This window comes from Lathyrus oleraceus, chromosome 4 (genome assembly GCF_024323335.1).
Source record: "Lathyrus oleraceus cultivar Zhongwan6 chromosome 4, CAAS_Psat_ZW6_1.0, whole genome shotgun sequence".
NCBI classification, from domain to species: Eukaryota; Viridiplantae; Streptophyta; class Magnoliopsida; order Fabales; family Fabaceae; genus Lathyrus; species Lathyrus oleraceus.
Window position 1 is genome coordinate 167,347,275 of NC_066582.1, and position 8,164 is coordinate 167,355,438.

General features: G+C 32.7%; 1 long non-coding RNA gene across 1 annotated transcript; it reads right to left on the reverse strand.

The window, feature by feature from the left end:
• Nucleotides 1-5,732: 5,732 nt before the first annotated feature.
• Nucleotides 5,733-7,798, reverse strand: LOC127074344 (uncharacterized). Its single transcript, XR_007785984.1, has 3 exons — nucleotides 7,473-7,798; nucleotides 7,102-7,165; nucleotides 5,733-6,405 (listed from the first exon to the last, which is right to left on the reverse strand). It is a non-coding gene; the product is annotated as an uncharacterized LOC127074344 (long non-coding RNA).
• Between the last annotated feature and the right edge of the window lie 366 nt (nucleotides 7,799-8,164).

The following is an 8,164-nucleotide window of genomic DNA, read 5'->3' on the forward strand; positions in this document are numbered from 1 at the left end:
TGAGTCAAGCACAATCCAACTACTCTGGCATGGGTCATGAACTCAGCTACTACGGTACACCCTCGATGCATACTGAAGACTATGCCGACTTGTCTGACTACCTCAACATGCCATTTTCTGTAGTTGGTAGTGACGCTCCTGGCCCCTTAGATGCTCAAACACCAGTAGTGAATCATCAATATGGGTTAGGGCCACGGGTTATGGTGGCTAGGGGATGTAGGACCGGAGGTCGGTTAGGTGATCCCGGTCATCACCATTAGGCTTTTTTGTGTATACAGAAAATTTTATTAATAACACTGAGGTGTCAATCCAATTGGCGCCTCCTTTGTAAAAATACACATGGGCGTCAATTGGATTAGTTAAGGCATGTGTCCTAGTCAATCCAATTGGCGCCTCCATTCAATTTTTAAGAGAAATCGCCAATTGAATTGGCGTCTCCTCCTAAAAGTGAGGTAGTTTTGAATTTTTTTTAAAATTAGAGATATCTTGAGAATTTTTTTAAAAATTTGAGTTATTTTTGTAAAAAAAATTGTCTCTCTTATATCTAATTCATTCAATATTAATAAAACTCTTGCAACACAATAAAAATAATTGCGAGACTATAATGTATTCCCTACTTCTAGCTTTTTGCACATCCTTTCCTTGCACTTGACTCTAGTCACCATTTCAATATATTATTTTCATTAATTAGGTAATAAGTTGTTCTCGTTCCCCTGCTCAAAATAATCACTAACTCATACTTTTAATTTGGACAATAAGTTTAGAACAATCATTTCTACTGTTTACGCAATGTGCTCTTTTGACAAAAACTAAATCAACTTTGGAACTTAAAATCGTTGCACATTTTATTCTTAATGATGTCAAATTTGTTTTCAATGTTGCATATGATTATGCAACTGCCACCAATAATGACATCGAACACACAACAAATCGGGCAAAACGGACATGTTTGGCGTACCATTTGTCTTGCAGATCTATATTTAATATTTCTTTCTCAAAACTATTCAATATTGAAAATTTGGGACTAACTTATTTGCAGGATAAACACAATTAATTTCTAATAAAGGATCCAAGAATGGAAGAACTATGAATATACTTATCTGCTTCAAATTTAATGTAATGGTACATTTGACCTTTAAACTACACCTAAAACACAGGTGCAAATGGTAGAAACATCACTATTAACACATCAGTTACTAAATACACCACCCACTCCACCTACCACAAATCAAGCTTTCCAATGTCGACATAGCAACTTGCAACAATAATATGAAAAGTTTAGTTCCATCTCTCAACTTAATTTCTAATTCGCCACAATTATGAAAAATTAAAACCTTTTAAACTTAACAGTTTTCCTCTTCAGTTATATATATATATATATATATATATATATATATATATATATATATATATATATATATGCTTTATTTGATTCATTTATAAGCAATAATATCAAACTTCCATTTCACGTTCTATTTTGCTTACCCTTTAGATATATGATTAATTAACCGTTATAAAATAAAAAAATAAATAGCTTTATAAGTTATAATATAACCCCAAACTCTACCTTCTCCTATAACACATTTTCAAGCTAAAATGAGTCATAGAAAATCTCATTCATATGGAAGCATACCCTTTTCTTGGGAGGACAAACCAGGAATTTGTAAGACTCCAAACAAGGACTATCCTCTAAATATCATAAATCCAAAACCATTTACCAAACATCAACCTAGTAAGAACAAAAGCATTCTAGAATTTCAACAAGACAAGAAGAAGATTCCTATTCCTTTGCCTCCATGTCCAACAACACAACCTCCTCAAAGAAGCACTTCTGGGAAGGGATTCAAGTTCCAACAAGACCCTTTTCTTGTGGCGTACAAGGAATGTACTAAAAGTGAGAAAAGTTGCAAGTTTCAAAGCAAGAACAAAAAAGGTGTTAGATTTAATAATTGTGTAAGTTTAAGGAGAAGCTATTGTATTTTTTCATGTAGGAGTGGAATGGATGTAAAGGATGATAGTTATGTTAAACTATCTGAGCTTCCTCGTCTTCCTAAACATAGAGATCGATCTCAAGTGTTTGAAGATGTGCATCGACGAGGTTTCAACTATGATTCATGGTTGTGATTTCTTTGATTTTGAAATTTGTTTTCTACTTTAGAATTCGTATTTAACTATATTGTTGTGCTATGTTTGATTTTTAACATATGAGTGAGAGATATGATATCAATTATCATGGATGTGTTTTGTGTATAACAAATAATATATTCTTCATTTATTTATTTATTTTTTTCTTTTGGATTATTGCATTGTTAAGAGGGTTGAGGAAGATAGTAGTTGATATTATGTGTGATGTTTGTGGAAAGTATGGTTGATGCATTTGCAGTGCTTATCTTGTGTTGGATAATGAAGATTTCTGTTTGTGGTGCTTATTTTTTAAACCTAATTCACTTAAATTTTATTTAATAAAAATAAAAATAAAGATACCTCTTCAAGGCAAAATTTGATTTGATATTGGTTTTTATTTAATTTTATTCACTATGTTATTGTGAGAGTTTAGTCTAGTTCATCTAGTTTTTATCCAACTAACCAACTTTTCTAACTAAATACCTATACTCATCTTTCTTCTATATATCTCAATATATCAAACTTTCAAACACTGTTTTTTTTTGTTACTATAGGATCGCCAATAGGATAGGTGTCCCTATTAAGTTTTAGGGGAAGCACCAATAGCCTTAAACATTTCCCTGATATTTCCGTTTTACAATTTTTTAAAATAAATTGTCATTTTTTTTTTTAAATTATTGTTAATTAGGATAATTATTAAATTTTTTATAGAAAATTATTTGATAAAGAATTTAGTAAAAAAAATTAATTAGGTACATAAATAAAATATTACTTGAATATAATTATAATTTTATTATAATTTTTTACATTACCAATGTGGTCCATCTAAGCGACTTTCAGTTCCACATCGACGGGATGCTAATTGGTAATGAGGTCTCTGTTGGTTCTACTGAGGTTGCTGAGAAGAAGTTTTGTGACATCGTCCCATTATCATAAATTAATATGTTGCTTATGTGTTCAAAGTTTGTTTGTGTTGTCGTAATGGATGTGTGATAACATTTTTGGTCCGTTTATCCTTACTCATTATATTGATGAAGAAATAGTTGATAAATCAAGTTTTCTTTCGATTATAAAGGAAAAGAGAAAGTTTGAAATTGATTTTAAAATTAAAAATTTCTTAGTCATATCTTTAGATGATAATCAAGTTTTATGTTGAGAATGTATCAAGTGTGGGTAGTGTGGATAATAGTCTCACATTGGTTGAAAATGTGGAGACTTGATCATTTATGAGTGAGAATCCACACACCTATCACCTTAAGATTTTAGGTGAATATGTGGTGTGTCTCTCACATAGGTGTTGCTCTAGAAAAAGAAGTCCCACAATGTTCAATGCTCCATAGTAAAACCTCCCCCAACAAATGGTATCATGAGCCTTTGGTTTCTGAAAGGGATCAGCTTACTTGTATCCAAAGTCAACGGCGTTAGTGTGGTGAATAAGAAACGTTCCCAGGAGTTTGTGGAAGTAAGAAGAACTTTCACTTGAGGGGGAGTGTTGAGAACTTTCACTTGAGTAGTGTGGATAATAGTCCCACATTGATTGAAAATGTGGAGACTTGAGCATTTATAAGTGAGAGAATCAAAGAATGTAATGAGTAAATCCGCCAAAAAATGTTATCTACACTATGAATAAGGATATATGGAGTTTCTACTATTTCTTCTATGGTCCCTAGTGAAAAACTCCCCCAACATTTTTTATGTTCATAATTGTAAATCCGCCAAAGAAATGTGAGACACTCTTGAAATGGTATATGGACTTTCTCCAAGTGTCAAACAAGAGCAAATGAACATTTGGGGCAAGGAATATGAATATTTCCTTCATAAATCTTTTTCAACCCTTAGATATTTTATAAATAATGTTAGAACCTTAGTCAATAATCAACTGGGGCGAGATACACTTCATAATCTATTATTATATTCATACCTTAATTGGTTATGAAAGTGGAATCTATTTTTTTCCATTTTCAAAAGACTTTTCTTAAGGAATTTTGAAAGAGCGAAATTTGAAAAACTATTTTTGTAAGTGTGTGTATATTCAGTATTAAGAAAAATACTACTAATTATAACATGATTCTAATAAATTAAAACTACTTAAGCTTAAGATCCAAACTTGACTTTTGATTCATTTGATGATGTTTAGAATATCTTATATTTGTTGAGTAAATAATAAGAAACTTCATGTCACACTTTTTGATTTCGGTCTATTCTTTGATGATATTTAGAATATTTGATTTTGTTGAGTCAATCATAAAAACTTTTTCAAATATAGAGTCACAATTAGAGAATAAATTTGTTTGGATTCACACAACTAATGTCCAATTGACAATAAATGATGCACAATTTTACCTCATCCATGCTTCTTTCATGTGCATCATTCATTCATGATTAACAATTACTAACACGCATCATAGATTCAAGGTTTGTGGCTAATGAAAATCAGGATTTTTGGCCTAAAGATTATGGTTTTCCTCATCGTATGGGTTGAAACCTTAATCGCTTGATCCTTTGGGACCTTGACTCTTGAAGTCTATATCATGACATTCATTTGGGCATCCCAACCCTAATTCTTAGCTTTGCTTCTATAGGATCTTGTGTTGACCTTTTGTGTACCTGACTCGACTTTTAAACCCTAATGGTGGTCTCATGGTTTGAGGTGTTGTTTATGGAGCTTTGTGTTCGGGTTGAAATCCTAATCATTGATCTTGAGGCTGGTAAACCTTATGGCTTGCTTTGAGGAGGATTGGAAACCCTAACTGTGGTTCATGACATTAGTTCATTGCTTGTGTTGACTGCTTCCTGGTTTAAGGTCTTGATTGTTTCTTGACTTTGAGTTTTGGCTACTAAACCATAGTATATGGCTTGTTTTGATTTATTCCAGACATGTTTACATCCATTGATTCCATTGATCCAAGTTTCATTGATTCATTTTGGTCGAACCATGACATGATCATTATGCTTCACTATCACTCATTCATTTAAGACATTGGTTTCAAGTGGTTCATGGTTCCATTTGAACAGACATTCTTAATCAGAAAAACCTATTTCATCATCTTTTTGCATCAGTTAACTTTTGGTCAACTATTGAATTTTTGGTCAACCAGTTGACCAAAGTCAACTTACCATACTTCCATCCCTCAATCACAATCACATTGACCTTGTTCTTGTTATCCATCAACCACCTAAGACCCAATGCCATTTAATCCAAAGTCATCTTCAAATTTTCTTCAAGTTCGCATTTTTAACCATTTTGTTTTTAAGTTTTAAAAAAATACATTTAGAAAAGCATTATGATGTTATACTCAACCATCCTTAGCAAACCATACAACATCACTTTACAAGATTCAATACACTTCCAATTTATTCAAATGCATGTTACACCTTTACAACAAATCCCAAATTCTATTCAAATTTAATAGTTACATTTAAGTCATCAAATTGCTTTTCAATTTAACCTTTGGATTCAATTCCAACATGTCGTTTCATCAAAACCTCAAAATTAAATTCACCAATTCATGGAACCATTTTAACATTCCAATTCACTCTCTTATACATTCCAACATTTAATCATTTTCATTTTATCACAAGTTCAATTCCAGTTTCATACATACATGTGTTTGTCAACTTTCTAATTATAACCATTGTTTCCAAAAAGAATCATTACACATCCATTTTCATTTTTAATTTCAAAGTTACATTACAAAGTCCTAATATGTATATTCTACATGACACTACAATATTTCAAATACATTACAATAACAAGGTCCAAAACCAAACAGCTCCCATGTATTCCATGAGTCCAATTCCACGATTACTTGTCATTCATCATAGGTCTAAGCACAAAACCGGTCACCAAGTCTTTGGCAAACTTCAAAAAATCTGCAAAACAGAAACTCAGTTCAACCATGTTCATCCTAACTATTCCAATACATGTCTACCTAATCTACTCAATCATGTTACAAAAAATTGTCAATATCTCAATTTGCTCCACCAAGTTCATAGTCAGATTTCAGTTGGTTCGCCAGGACATCTTGGACATACATCTCCTGCACGAGGAACCTTTATTATGGAGACCACATATCACAATTCGATTGTTGCATCAATTTGATGATAAACCTGGAAAATTATGCCGTCAATGCAAAATGATCAGTGATGGTGTATCTTCCATCAACTGGTTTGAGACGTCTACTCAACCCCACGGATGTGGTGATTTAGATATTAAATCTACCTTTGGTGGTTCAAGTCCAGGTTCTGAGGACATAAGTAACATAAATGAAGAAGCCTAACCTGCAAATTTCCACTTACTGTTATCTCACTGCACAGCAAATTCAAACCAGTTCAATTTACTATAAAACTAGCATGAACTAACAATAAACTAGTTTTTAACTTGCTGCAACAATAATAGGTTTCAGCAGCAGAATTACATAATCAGTCATTATCTGAACTAACAATTTTTTCTTAACAAGTTCACAAATAATCCAAATGTACAACCATCCATCAATTTGAACTAACAAATCATAAAGGGAAACAACTAACCGCAAAATCAAAACCAGCCACCAACACAACAGTAAATTTCATAAAAATAGTACAGTTAAAGCTATTCATCTCATCATCAATCATTAACAGTCCAACAAACATACTATAAGTCTTGAAAAAAAACTGAACTTAGCTTTAACAACCTTTTAACATTAACATTCAATCCTATAAAATCTATTCATAACAATTAACAGGACTCCAAGTATTAGTTAAACGAACCTTCCAAATATTTAGCAGAAACCTAATTCAATAATTAAACACATTAACTTTGACATATTGCATTGACCGAGTCGAAGAAAACAAGCCAACAATTTAGCACCAAAATCTATACAGAACCACTAACATTCAGACAAATCACCATGAACCTGAACTTATTTGCTCACTAATCAGAATTTAAGTTTCCAATTATTACCTAATCAACTACTAATTTGTAGTTTAGAGATATACCGGCAGTAGAAGGTCAACTGCAGTTCCAAGGGCGCATTTCCACTTAGTTTCAAAGCAAAGCAACCTGCAGTAGTCAGTCATAATCCAACTCAGCAATTGACATTAAGTGAATCCTAATTTAGCTGACAGAGAAAAGAATTAACATTGGGAGTTAACTGTAAGACCAAACTCAAGCTAAAAACTAAATTGAAATTAAACTCAAATTCAAATTCACCTTAACTACATTGTGCCTAATTTACATTTTGTAACTAACTTCTAACTGTTTGTTAATTTCAAGGGAATTTAGAATACATTTCATAGAAATTTAGAGAGAATTCCATCTACATTTCTAACAGAATGAGGAAGGAGAGGACTCTATAAATAGTGCTCACCTATCTTCAACCTGGGGGGATTCTTCAAAAACTTCACTCTTCAAACTGAGCCTTCAATCTTCATCAGAGAAATTCATAGCCGGAATCTTGAAGTTCTTCACTGCCTTTATTCGGCCTCTTTCAGCTCAGTTTGAATGTTTGATTAAAAATCAGAAAAATTGGAAGTTGATTTGTGGTAGAGGACGTTGAGGTGATACTATTGATGTATGTTTGGACCTCCGCCTCCGCAGGAGGAAATTCCCGACGTGGCGGAGTCACCAGTTCAGGTCGATACTTAGGAACACGATAGTTGAGCATGGAAGGAAGTGAGTTTGCCTTAAGTCCATTGCATCCTCGTGTGTGTTTGGCCAAATCTAGTTGGGCCTCAAGCCCAAGCGACTTTCTGTTCACACCACTCCAAGTGACATTCACACCCCCTCTGATCAATCAGCTAAGCGTTGGCCTTGCCTCCCCAGGCCCATGCGCGTTTCGCTGGCATAAACCCCAGTTTTGGGCCTTTACCCCCATTAGTGAACCTACTAGTTATTTACTAGTTAATTCATGTTTTTTTTTCTTTTTGATAATTATAATTATAATTAAGATTAAAATTTATTATGATTCTAAGTAGGTTAACTAAAATAGTATTTTTTAGAATAATTAAGAATTTAGGTCTTAATTAGATTTTATGATTTAATTAAGTTGTAAATCTTGAT